Here is a 15,247-nt window from a genome sequence, read left to right as displayed (position 1 = left end):
ATTGGGTATTCACAGGTACAATTCTTGCTCTAGTGATGGAGCAAATACTCTGTTCTACTAAAGGAACCATTCAAGAACAATTTACCACAACAGTAACCACAACAGTACTGTATATTTCAGTAGAGTCAGAAGCTCTGTCTGAGATAATCCATGCTGTGCATGGCTTAGCTCATTGACTGATTGCCTGGTAGACCCCAGACGATTCTAAAATGGTTTGACTCCTTATAGAGTTGTGACACCTGGGCACTCCTGGCACCATAACCACTATAGTATGATGTCGTTGTTATGGTGCTTTGAGTGTTTATTTAAGAAAAAAGAGCATAAAGTTACGATGTCAAATCATGTTGCCGCTTATAATATATGTCTTTCTATAACAAAATACTCCAAAGGTAGCAGAGGTAATATATCAGTGCTGTCAGGCCACAAAGCTCCTGCTTCATCCAATAAATCAAAAAGTAGAAGTCACACAGAGTTCAACAGGTCCTGTTCCTTGGACACTTGATGAACCATTTGCATGTACCCACAGACACACTTTTGTTACTTTAAATATTATGGCAGCATCATCTAAAGGCCATTCTGCTTTCTATGCCCTGTTAATTTTGTCCAACACAGCATATACTGATTCTGGATCTCTGAGATTTCTGTTGGTACTCCAGACATCACCGTAGCAATAAGATCAGTGCTCCGAGAAACATGACATTTGTTTTGGTTTCCAAATGTACTGTAATAATGCGAATCCCAAAAACCTGTATTTTGTTACTGCACTATACATTACAGAACCCCCAGGCAGTGAAGAAAGAAAGTCATATGCGGCCAGGACTCTTAGTTATCAGTAGCATTAAGCTACTTCCTCACGTAGCCTTATAAGGAGAACTGCTGAATTCCTGAGCTCTATGTAATGCAGCTGAAGGTACACACAGTCAACCTCTGTTACTGTACGGTCAGATCTCTTAACAGGAAACATACCATGAAAGACTTCCAAGAATGCAGCAACAAGTCTGCTTTACTCCTACAGGCTGTTTATTTAACACAACCGTATATGCTCGCAATGTATAACATGGCCAGCAGGAGAGTGGCAGTAGTAAAAGCATGTGTTGCTCTAGAACACATAGTATTCATTATGTAGTAAGTCAGCAAACCTGTGTTGCTGTGTTAAAGTACTATTTTGTTATCATTTATTTTTAATATGCATAACAACAGGAAAAATGTAGATGTAGCATTAACTTCTGAAGAACCGATAATCTGTGCCATTATTGCAATCACAGACCCTATGCCACCATGGAATGGTCTGTTTATTTGGAGACAGCATGTGTGGAAGGCCTTGCTAATGATTTATAACTTGCACATTCAATGTTATAATGCAATGTCCATTATTGGGCATTAACCTATTCATTATTATTGAGCATTTTTTTTGTAATACGTCAGAGTTATTCATCAAAACGACAGTTCAAAGTGAATTTTAAACAAATTGAATTTTTAAAGTCAGAATAGCTTTTAGTCAGATAGTTTGTAATGTTTCCAATTCATTTAGTATTTTGGCCTTAAATTTGAAATTCACCTTTAATTCTCATTTTAATGAATAACCCTATAAGTGTAACACTGATTTGAAACATGGAATGAATAGCTAGCAATAGTTAGCACTTAACCCCTTAAGGACACATGACATGTGTGACATGTCATGATTCCCTTTTATTCCAGAAGTTTGGTCCTTAAGGGGTTAAGGGAATACTGCAGCTTTAGGCATATATTTTTCAGTTTGAGCAGGGATTGCAGGATGTTATAATAACTCTTCTTTTACTCAACTTTTTTTTTTATACAATGTATTTTAATTTATTATCTATATAAAAGATTGGTCGAAGTCCAGTGTGGAGTCTTTCTTTAAAGTACAATTTTGCCTGATAGTTTACATTTGAAAAAACATTTGAAAAACCATGCCAACATTTTTTAACTAAGTACTCAAAATACTACCCAGCAAGTGAAAAGAAATGTTCCAAAATGTCAGAACGGTAATAAAGCCATACTACAATATGTTGCACTATACCCTCCAGCTAAAGGATGTTTGGGGCAGAACAGCACCCAATGCCGTAAGGTTAGGTGTGGGAGGTAGTAATTCCACATAAATAAGTTATTTAGCTTACCACAAATCTACAAAGTGTCCCTTTAGTCCCAGTTTTATGACCAAATAGCTCTGCCTATCCGTTCTATCCCCATGTCCTTACATAGAAACATAGAATGTGACGGCAGATAAGAACCATTCGGCCTATCTAGTCTGCCCAGTTTTCTAAATACTTTCTTTAGTCCCTGGCCTTATCTTAAGTCTAGGATAGGATTGTCTAGCATCTTAAATTTTTTACTGTATGAGAGCCAGGTGAACCACAGATTATATTACTACTAGTCCTTAGAATGGCTGGACTTAAAAGTAATAGCAGGTCTCCTCGGGCCTGCAACTAGTTGCTGGTAGCATCCCAAAGGCACAACAGCATTATAGACACAATCCAGCAGCTGCTGCAGACCATGGAGGGGAAATTATTTCAATATAGGCAAGTCCAACTTGAGTTATTGGGGTAGGGTGGGGGCGATCGGGAGGAAGGCAGGGAAGGACATTGTTAAAATACCTACAGTGTTCCCTTAAAGGGACTCTCCAGTGCCAGGAAAACATATCCATTTTCCTGGCACTGCAGGACCCTGCAGGGCCCCTCTCCCTTCCACCCCCATCCCATATTGCTGAAGGGGTTAAAACCCTTACAGTGACTTGCCTGAATCCAGTGCCGATGTCCCTCGGCGCTGGGTCAGGCTCCGCCCACGCTCGCCGGCGGGGGAGACCTAATGCGCATGCGGATTTTGCCGACGCTGGAGGTCCTCATGCATAGCCTGAGGACGTCCAGCGTCATTTAAAACACTTTTCATGTTCTAAGAACACAGAAGTCCCTCTAATGGCTGTCTGATAAAAACATCAATCATTACAGTTGCAGGGTTAAGAGTGGTGGGAGTTGGCACCCTGACCACTCATATTTGCAGAAGTGGTCTGGGTGCCTGGAGTGTCCCTTTAATGATAAAAAAGCTGGATATTGGATTGAGAACTATTACTTGGACTGTTTAATCTCTATCTTGACTGTTACATATGGGAGTACTAAGATATTGAGAAACTGACATGAATCATTCCATACTGTGTATCTACAGTGGATCCTAGTAGTGGTATAATCAAATAAACCTACATATGTCACTTACTGGGCCCCTTGAAAAAAGGAGCAACCTTACATTGCTACATTTGACATTTGAATATCACTGACAATATGTTGCACTGTACCCTCCAGCTAAATTATGTTTGAACAGCACCCCATGCCATTAGGTTAGGTCTGGGACGTAGTAATTGCACTACATAGGCAGCTGCTTCAAGTCACCTTATGGTTAATCTTGCTCGGTGTTTAGCTGAAACGTGTCACCCAGCTTTCTGGAAGTTAAGGGTTCACTGGGTGTAACCTGAATTAGAATGCCAACAAAGAGCTAAAATGGATTCTCCTCTGGACAGATATGGTCTGATGAGCAGCAAGGAATGTTGCCTTCAGTGTGGTTATTTCACATACTGTAATTAACATGCCCTGCCCGCAGACCCATGCCTATGATAACACACTGCTAGTCAAGGCAGAAAGCAGGCACAGCCCAATCACAAGCAGACATTTATGTTGTGACAAAGACAAAGGACATCAGGCAAAATCCAACAAGCCTAGCGTTCAGAAACTGTTTCACTACAGTGATGTAAACAATTGATTTTTATCTCAAAAAGAAAAAAAATATGCCATTGTCTTTGTTCTCATCCAGTCATATGTACCCTGCAAATGGAAATTTTCTATAAGCATGCATTTATTATTTATCACCTTTAATTTATTTGACACCTACCTCTCAGGTGCAGTTATACATGGATTGAACTTAAAACACCTCTATTCCGTATAAAATTATATAAGCACCAGCTGTTTTGGTAATTTTTTTTTTTTTTGTAAGTAGCATTTGAACATTTTGCATCAAAATAGTCAGAATCATTTTTTTTTTTTTGTCACTTGTAGTGAACTGAAAACTGTATTCTAAAATTTAGGGTAAAATAGCTAAGCTGTGACTATAGCCGAAAGAATTTTTACATATACAAAGGGGAGGAGACAGTTTAAAGAAGGCTCTTTTAAGCTGTAACGCAACTGACATATTGATTTTGTACGTATGTGATTCAGAGAGAACATTTTGGTGCCATTGGTATTGTGTGCCAAGTTTGCCAATTTGAGTGTTTCAGCTACAAACATATTAGGTATTTCACTCTCAGCATTTTCCATTGTGAATCAAAATATGTCTACCGCCCAAAAGGACATCTAGCCAAGCCAAGTACAACATTGGTGCAGAAAGACCCATGAAAGAATTTACAACTCTGTGTAATTTGATATTAAAACCAGGCAGTGACTTAAACCTCTTCCACTTCTGAGATCAAAACACAAGATTGTAGATACCGTGGGTTAAAGGAACGACGTAGCATTAGGAATACATATCTGTACGCCAAAGCCGACAGTCCTGCTGTGATTGTTTACTTTATGGCCTCCCAAAGGCATTACAAAAAAAGAAAAGAAAAATAAATAAATGAGAACAACATTTTTCTCTCAGGTGTGCCTCCAGGATGACGGTCCAATCCAATCTCAGAGAAAAGCATTGGGAATCTTAGCAGCATAAACGGTGTGTTTACCGCAATGCGCCCAAGATTCTGCCATAGAAAATCATTGAATACAATGATTCTGTATGGTGGCATACTGTGACAGCACCTGGCATGCACGTGTGACGTCACTGTATGTAACAGTATGAGGTATATAACCATAACATAAGGTTAGGTCTGGGAGGTAATTCCATATAAATAGGTTATTCAGCCCCAATTTGTTATCATTTATTTTTAAAATGCATAATAACAGGGAAAAATGTAGATGTAGCATTAACTTCCTAAGAACCAATAATCTGTGCCATTATTGCAATCACAGACCCTATGCCAGCATGGAATGGTCTGTTTATTTGGAAACAGCTGTTGTGGAGAGCCTTGCTAATGATTTAGAAATTATTTCCCCCTAACCCTCAAAATACCGCACCAACAGAGACACACCCATGTTGCGGCACACCCGCAGCACCCATAGTACGCAAACTAAGACCTGTGGCCCCGACCTGGGGAAGGGGGGGACCGGGGGACCGGCCTATGCACCCCTACCTTACCCGACTCCAGACACACCCTGGCTTTTCATGCCACTGTCCTACCTCCCTCCTCCCCCACTAGTGAATACAGCACAGAGAAACAACGGATATCACAACAGATTCCCACCTATAAATCAACTTCCAAAGATAGCATACAGTAGTAGACACAGACAGACGTGCCAATAGGACCCCTGGAACGTCTTGGAAGTCAAGGAAACTCCAACAAAGCTCAGGGACAAAACTAAGCCACAGACAAAAAGACTAAACGACAGAAACCGCAGAGCCCACAGATAGACTAGCGCCTGCAAAAGCCATTAGCAAGAAATAGACACCAGACCCACAGACAACCCTGAAAACCGGCCCAAGAGGCCCGAGGAACCAAAGACTGGGACAACACAAGCTCAACCACTCATTAGACTGACAAGACATACCTGTCCTCAGGGCAAACCAGGGAAGCAACCTGAGGTCTAACCTACCCTTACCCACCCCAACAACGAACTTTCAAACATTGAGTCTTAAAAACTGATTAGGCTCGCAATGTTTATTTGACAAAGCAATGTTGTACCCCCTCACCCCCTCTTAATTCTGTAACCCTAACACCAAACGCAAAAGAAAAACAACGAAAAATAAAGAATTAAAAAAAAATAATAAAAAAAAATATTTCTCAGTAGGTCAGTCCATCCAGCAGTATTCAGCCTCAGCCTGTTGTGCAAGTAGCCAACACTCTGACCCTGTATCAGACCACAAAGGCCAGCTCTAAGACAGTAGCACAGTAACTGGCTCTGTATTCAACTGCAGTGCACCTACTGCCCTCTCAGTACACCTCTACATGTATCCCTGTTTCGCGTCATCAGGAAGTACTATGTAGCTTCACCCACTTGTAACCTTTTTACCCCTCAAAGGTGGTGGAGCCCATTTCTCATTAGGTTCACCTGACAGATGTTATGCAAAATAATCTGGATAGTAATCTACTACAAAATATTGTAAGGATTGCTTATAATGAATGCATTATGGACTAGCTGGGATTTCCCAGAGTTAAGGGAGAAAAAAATAAATATAAAAATATGCCATTTATACGTTATTTTAGAAATTATAAATACTATTTCAAAAACACTTCTCTGCTTGACTTTGGATAAGAAAACAGTAATTTACAAAGACAGACACCCAAAACTGCACCAAACGTGGATGTCACCAGTGTTAGGGATGAAAAGGAAAACGTTATGGATGTAGTTATCTACAATGGGACACACAGAGGCTGCATATTGTAAATAGAAAGAGCGCTGATTTAAACAGAACGAAGAAGTGACAATGATTCAAGAGGTTTCTTTGAAGATGTATTTTTCACCTAAAACCATTGTTAAGCAGACCCAAAAATGGAGCTAAAAATAGGAGATAAGGGAAACATGACAGCTGGATAAAGTGGTGTTCTAGGAAGCTAAACATCTGAAAAATGAAATAGAAAAAAAAATGTGAAAAACGAAATTCCTGAAATTATAATGTATGATAGCTAAGGGTACGTTACAAAAGGAATCTCTTGCACCATTTCTCTTTGTAATTGTATGGTTGCTATCAGTTACAAATGGCAAAACCAGATTCTGATAACTAAACTCCACTACAGAGTTATTCATAAACTGTTCCCTCCATGCAAAGCTCTTGCTACACTATAAACCGAAGCCGTATGTCACCTTCAGGAATAGTGTTTTGATGGTCATAGCTATATGAGAGAAGAGGGAGGATTTGTGCATGTGTAGTGAGGATCACTAAACCTTTATGTTGGCAATCCAAAAACCTCATGCTAACTTGCACCTAGCGGTAAATTCTGTCTACACAAACGTCATCTTGAGCTGTGGCCATCATAAAAGTGCCATTATTTAATCAGACTACAGCAAAAGCATGCAGCCCCAAATCTGCTTTACAAGCCCTGCCTGTTTCTTGCCAGACCTTCAACGTGCTTGTGCCAGACACTTAAAGCAAAGGTCTGATATCAGACAGGATAATTATACTCGGCCAGCTGCCTGTGCCCAATACAAAATTCCCTGCCAGGCTCCTGAGAAACTCTCATGTCTGTAGCAAAAGGAAAGTTGACTTTAAGACCAAAACATGGCATCAAAAGCCATAAAGGTGTTTATAGTCTGTTGAGACATTGTAAAATCCTAAAATTATGATAACTATCTTTCAGGTTGTGCTTTTATACCAAAATATCCTTGAAAATGCCTTTATATGTTTTCTTTTCTTAATGAATGGTAAAAATATATATATCATGGTTGTTATGTAGGTTCCTTTAAGTGTATTTTTCAATTACTCTTCATGTTTCTGTTGCAAAGTTCCCTCTGAAAATATGAAACAATTAATGACCCAGGATCTGAAAGTGGCTCTCAGGCAGGTTGCTTGCATCGCACTGGGACCCCAGGTTATGCTTCTAAATTATATTATTAAAAATCCCATTAAAATTTAGAAAGCGGGCTTGACTATTGGATTATGTATGCCTAAAGTCTATAGTCTAGTCCTCATTCTTAAATGTAAAGAAAAAAGAAACATACGTGGAAAAGTTAATAGACGTACAGCACTTACTTTGCACTTAAACAGAAACCACGACTTTCACAGACAATGCATTTCACAGTTCAGTACACTTAATAAACCTGCATAATAGTGTTTTGAGATTAAAATCTTACTTTCCTGTGTGCCACGGAGAGCGACTTGCCTCAGAATTTTGAAGTCGGTTCCTCCATGTGAAACTGCTTGACTTTGGGTGCAACTGCAAATTAGTGCAAAATATTACAGCAGTTCATATGCAAGTAGTAATTGTGCAGGATCAAAAGTAATTCAACCATACTGGGAAATGATCATATGAGATCATAAGTGAGTAGTGATAACAGAGGTAACTAGGTATTTTTTTATATTTTTGGAGATGGAAATGATTGGCTATACGTAAAATCGTATTGATAAGGTAGTTAGTTACATAGTTACATAGGTTGAAAAGAGACATGTGTCCATCAAGTTCAGCCTTTCCCACATCTGTTTTTGCTGTTGATCTAAAAAAAGGCAAAAAAAAAAACAGTTTTTTGAAGCTCTTCCAATTTTGTAACAAACTAGGAATAAATTTTTTCTTCACCCCAGAATGGCAGTCAGATTTCCCCTTGGATCAAGAAGCTATTACCCAACTAATAAAAAAATATATCCCTGAATATTATGTTTTTACCAGTATTCATCCAATTACTGTTTAAACATCTGTACAAACTTTGTATTGTTGTTACAGAAAAAAAAACCTTTCCTTTGCCTTAGAGTAAATCTCCTTTCTTCCACTCTAAATGTGTGGTACAGTCTAAATAACGGTTTGCTCCTTCTCTCCCCATTCTACAGAACTATCATAAAAACAACTGCTGTGGCTGAAAACCCAAAAAATTATATGTCCGGCCGGTCTATTTATTTGTATTGGAAAGCAGTGTGCATGCATTTATTTTTCTATAATTTAAATGAAAATGAAAGAGAAATAATAGAGAACGCAAGGTTTTGTTGACTGATGCCAGGAAGGTATGGTGCACAAACCCTGATCTCACCATCTCACTGATTTTTTTTGCCTGATGCTGTGTGAAGGAATGGTACCATATTAACCAGCAAAACAGATACAAAAATATTTAAATATATATTTAAAATTAATAAAATTGATACAAAAGTGTTACTTTAACCCCTTAAGGACACATGACATGTGTGACATGTCATGATTCCCTTTTATTCCAGAAGTTTGGTCCTTAAGGGGTTAAATTGTTATACGAGAGGATATCAATTGAAATCTTTCAGGAAACTAATTCAATGAACACTCCAAGCACCATAACTACTACAGCTCACTGTAGTGGTTATGGTGCAAGGCGAGCTCTGGCATCCCCATGGTAGGTAGTCAAATCATCGGCTGATCACAGGCAATGAGCTAAGTTAAATAACACAGAAAGGTGTACCAGCGCTTTGTGTATAATATATACTGATCATACAGTGAGTTATAACTTATTTAGAAAAAACATACAATGTCCTCTAAATACCCAAAACAAAATCGACATATAATAAATAAATGTAAAAGTGTGTAAAAAAAAGTGATACAAAACACCCCTCTTTAACCTCTTAAGGACATATGACATGTGTGACATGTCATGATTCCCTTTTTTTCCAGAAGTTTGGTCCTTAAGGGGTTAACTATCTCAAACTCTTCACAGGACAATATACTGCAGGCATCTGAATTCCTAAGAATATGAACAAAAAGGAATACAAGCGGGTGTGACACATTTATAAACCAAAGGTTAAAATTAAATAAAGGAATCACTAACGTGGTATATAGCTGTGTCCAGGCTCTATATAAATTGTTCAATGGTGTCCCTTCAAGGGCTATGGATAGAAATGCAGAAAACAGCAGACACTTGGTGATATATAAACAAAATATTTATTTGACAAACATAAAAACACGCAGATCAGGGATATATGTATATATTCTGCAGGAATAAGCTTCTTATTAAGAATAACCTAACCACTGGTCAGTCCACAAATATTGAAAATACAGCACTACATGTTTTGGCATCAGGGCCGCCACCAGAAATTTTGGGGCCCCTAACTGAGCTCAGGGTCTGGGCCCCTGGGGGCCCGCCTCCAAAACCGCCCACAGAGACCGCCTCCAAATCCCGCCCACAGGAATACACACACAGACACAAACACATTTACTGATACAAAAGGACACATACACACACACACACACACACACACTGATACATACTAACAGACACACATACTGATACGCATATAGGCATACATACTGACACACACATACTGAGACATACACACATATACAGACACACAGGCATACATAGTGACAGACACATACTAACATACATACAGATACACATGCATAAGGACATACAGACACATTCATACTGACATACACACATTCATAATTACATGCAGACATACATACACTGACATTCATACACACATAATGACATGCATACAGATAGACATACACGCATACAGACATGCATACAGACATGCATACAGACATACATACATTCATACAGACACTGACATCCATACATACATACACACATTCATAATGACATACAGACATACATTCATACTGGCATACATACATTCATACTGGCATACATACATTCATACTGGCATACATACATTCATACAGACAGATAGACAGACATACATACATACACACAATCATAATGACATGCAGACATACACACACTGACATTCATACACACATAATGACATGCATACAGATAGACATTCATACAGACATACACACACACAGACACACAAAGACAGACATACACACACAGACAGACATACAGACATACACACACACAGACAGACATACACACACAGACAGACATACACACAGACAGACAGACATACACACAGACAGACATACACACACACAGACAGACATACACACACACATAATGACATGCATACAGATAAGACATACAGACATACATTCATACAGACAGACAGACACACAAACAGACATACATACAGACAGACTCACAGACAGACATACAGACATACACACAGATACACAGACATACATTCACACAGCTCATTTTCCAGCCACCCTCCTTTTTCTTACCTTGTCTTTGCAGGAGGGTGGCTGGCTGGGGCTGATGGGACTGGCAGTCGGCTGGACAAAGACCTGAGTGCAGTTCGAACGTTGCTGTGCACTTTTTCTTTTTCATTCCATCTTCTTGTGACTCAGGTATGTTTGCACTATTCCAGTCCAATACCATTGCCGGGCGCGCGCTCCTCCCGCGCGGAGTGAGCTGGGAGGAAGTGACTACTTCCTCCCAGCAGCACTTGCTGCGGCTGCTTTTTTTTTTTTAAAGGGGCCCGGTCGCGCTTTTACACGGCCACAGCGCTGACCGGGCCCCTGAAGATATGGGGCCCATCGGGTGGCCCTAAGTGCGTGGGCCACCCGATGGGCCCAATCAGCGTGCGGGCGCCGGTGCAACTGCACCGGCGGCAAATCCGCCACTACACGTGGGGCCCGGGCGGCCGGGCCCCCCAGGGCTGCCGGGCCCGTGACAATTGTCACGGTTGTCATGCCCTGATGGCGGCCCTGTTTGGCATAGACAAGCCTTCATCAAGGTGCAAATAGGTGTTTATAGGTGTCAACTTGAGTAAAATTATTTAAATAAGGTCCCAATTTAAAAGTCCATGCTCCCTACAGCTGTCCTCAATTCCCAGTTCCATTGCGATGTTGTCCCTTCCGGTGTCGTCAATTATGGTCAGATGATCGGAACCATCTGTTACTAAATGAGCTAAGTTGCTTAGGAACTTCTGGCTCGCCAGCATCAGCAGTAAATGCAGGAAGAAGTGGTACCCAGCGAGTTTCAGGTAAAAAATTAAACCATTCCAAAACTATTAGCAAAGTGGGCACTACGTTGTTTCTTCAGCTGTAGTGGTTATGGTTGTTAGCGTGTTCCTTTAAACTTTTAAACTTATAGATGAAGACAGACTGAGTTATATCAGTTTTCAATTGCTTGGGAGTTAGAAAAGTAAGCAGAAAGATAAACAAAATGACAATCAGTTTTATAGTTTTATTTATGAACCATGTTCTAGCCAGTGATAACTAAAAAGGTTGAAGTACCAAAGTTAATAATGAAGAGTATTCCATTCTTTAAAACAACAAGGCCTCGGACAGCCCAAAAAAGGCTTATCTCGTTTGATCATCACCGAAAACCCTAGAATTGTTCATTTGGAGAGCTGCCACAGAGCCCTGCCAAAGCCAGAGACATCTGCACAATGACAATGAACTCTATTCTATACACACTTTGCGAACAATGAACTTATCAATATGATAACCTGACATCATTAGCATGGATGTTAAAGTACTCAGCACAATAGGCTCTTAATGCTTTGGTGTTGATTGAAATCTAATCAAGGAGTATGTACCGTCAATCTTAAAAAAAAAATACTTCAATTAATATTCATTGTTATATTACACTAGTCCAGACAGCTGGAAAAATGGAGCAGCATATTATAAATAAGAAATAAAGAAAATGCCATAATACACTCATAATCATTGCTACATGCAAGAACAGCAGACACAAATCAAACTCAACTAGTTAAAAGTAGCTCATACAATAACCTTGAGAAGTCCGTCATTTCCACTTAGTTCCCAACCCTTTATACTTTGGTCACGGAAAGTCAGCCCAAATGAATCATATCCCCCAAAAAAAATATTAACATAAAAGCTCAAACTCTGCTTTGTTATGTTTTTTTTTTTTTTTCTAACTGTACTCGGGTGGGTGAACGTGCTATATTGGAAAGGTTCCTGATTTTAGCTATATTTTATGTATGTTATGTCTTAACAGTGGTAGAGGGCAGGATGTCCAATTCGGCACAGTAATGCTGGTGGTTTCTCGTGATTTTAAAATCAGCTCAGCAGGGCCTAAAGTAGCAATATTGTTAAAACTCTATGTTCTTGTTTCAACAAGTAAACAACAGGAAGTAAACATTAAAGATTGGATGACTCCATTTTGTCCAGCCCAACTCCATTGGTGGATGACTGCAATGACTCTCGGGGCCCGGATTACTTATTTTCCTCACTGAAATGCGAATTCACAAGACAAATTATAAGCAAAGGAAACGGTAAACACCCACATGGGGAAGCATGTGTTTATATTTTTTCACTTTAGCAGGATCCTTACCATCTATCTCTTGGTAAGACTGTAAATGACACCCAATGTATATTAATACAAAAATGTATATATACACTAACAGTGCATACTCAGAGTCTCCTCCCTTTTCAAATATATATATATCATAAGTTTAGTACATATACAATCTAGCACCACACTGATGTTTGTACAATCATTAAATTTTTGTTCAATTAAGCAATAACGAAACTTTTTTTTTTTAATAAATAAATAGGTTTAACACAACTACATTTAGAATTATTCTCTCCCTGCATGTTTCATATGTTTAAGAAACATGGCATATGTTGTCTAGCACAAGCATAAGCCAAAAAAAAAAGTGATCTGTCTCAATAAAGTCTATATTTACTGAATGTGTGCAACGGATAATCATTGATATATAACAAATGATTATCTCTGAGTACATTTAATGTAACTTTCTGATATAAAAATATCAGACGCTTTAAAGGGACACTATAGGCACTCAGACCACTTCAGCTCATTGAAGTGGTCTTGATGCAGTGTCCCTATCTCCTTTAGCATGCAGCTGAAAATTGCAGTTTTAGAGAAACTGCAATATTTTCATTGCAGGGTTAAGACTGCCTCTAGTGGCTGTCACTAGAGGTGCTTCCTGATGTTTTTTATTCCTAACACAATAGTGTTCCTTTAACAGACAATCTATGAAATAAAAAGATTTATCATTTCACAGCAATTAACTCATGATAGCAAGTTCACTCCAATTATTACTCATACTATTTCTTTCACTCTTTAACTTGCAGAGTGAAATAAAAATCAAACGGTTATGCATGACTAGATATAAATTCAATAGGAACAGAAACCTCAGACAGTACTGAAGGCATGAACATTGGAGATGTTGGAGATGTCTGCTCAGAAATGCACGTAAATTATTTTACAATGTAACCTGTGAGTTTATTAACAATTTTAAAGACACACAAGTAAACAGTGTGGATATGACGAATACTACAGAACCATTTACAATGCGGAGAGTGTGTCAAAGATAAATAAAAAACACGCTATTCATAACAAGTGCTATATACAATGAATAAGCCATCCACATATACCTCTTTATTAATAACATACACATTCCCACCTTACACACACAATTACCAAATCACCTGTGCACACATAGCCACTCACATATTTACACAAACTTGGTGTCATACGTGTTGCTATTTCAATTATTCACCATATTTTCCATGCGGCACACCTCTGCCCACGTTGAGGAGGTACAGGATACATCGAAGACTGAAGCTGTCCCTGATATCTAATATGGAAGTGTGCATTGTTTGCATTCTGCCTGCATCGGAGACAGCTTCAGGGCTCCCTTTCATTCTTGCACCGTATCCTGATAATAGTGGGATAATCTGAAAATGTCTCCTCTTGGCACTGTGAACTAGGATGCTGCTACGAAGTGCAATGAAATCCTCAAGCTGTCTTTGCTACTGGAACATGCACAGACAGCTTACTCCCTTACTGCCTATGGGGGCTTTCATAGGAAATCTTGTTATCTCCCCTGATCAACAGGGATACAAAACCAGGGGGAAATTCTGTATCGTTACAGAAATCCTTATATTACAAACTAAATGTAATCCTAATGCACTAAGTAGATAAACACTGGGAGGTTGTGTGTCTTTGTTTGTTCCATTAAAGACCAAAATGTCTGATAAATTGGTTGTCACATTTTTCTTCTCCCAAGTACAGCCTTAAATCTTCCTCGTGTCCTGTTCATTATTTGCACATCATTTTTAGAAGATTTACAGCCTGGTGTTTTCACATTGGCCTATATAACATAAAGTACAAATAGTTGATCTCATCTTATTTATTTAGAAAGTGAGTTTGCGTTTAACGAAGGAACATGCTCACCCATTACCAAAGCTTTCAAAACATCCGAGATCTTGCCTCTCGGTCGAAAAACGTGTAATTTGTGTATCAACAGGTTTTAAGCCATATCGTATATAGGTCGTAAACATAATAATGAAAACGATCCATTTAACTTCACTTGCCAACACTCACCTGCTTTAAGGATAATAGGCTTGCCATTGATCTCTGTTTTATTTTTTTTCATGCAGTGCAGTTTTTCAAGTACATTTTTAAATTAGAAAAGAGAATACATGTAACTGTAGTGATGGATTACAACAAAATTATAGGAAAAAGAGCTCACATTATATCCAATTTCCAACCAATGTTCCAAAGTGATATTACAAAGCACGCTTTGTGATGTATTCCAACTACAACACAGAAACAGTACACTCAATGGATATGATGAGTTGGATTACATAAAAATGGTATATACATCACTGGTTCTCACAAATTTTCTTTCACTTCAGAAT

At 38.9% G+C, this 15,247-nt stretch overlaps 1 protein-coding gene across 7 annotated transcripts in view; it reads right to left on the bottom strand.

The window, feature by feature from the left end:
- Positions 1-15,247, bottom strand: part of ARVCF (ARVCF delta catenin family member) — a 736,316-nt gene that overhangs the window by 234,404 nt on the left and 486,665 nt on the right. The gene's annotated exons all lie outside the window — the stretch shown is intronic.

The sequence above is a fragment of the Pelobates fuscus genome, chromosome 5 (genome assembly GCF_036172605.1).
Source record: "Pelobates fuscus isolate aPelFus1 chromosome 5, aPelFus1.pri, whole genome shotgun sequence".
NCBI classification, from domain to species: Eukaryota; Metazoa; Chordata; class Amphibia; order Anura; family Pelobatidae; genus Pelobates; species Pelobates fuscus.
This window is presented reverse-complemented; position numbering and strand designations above follow the sequence as displayed.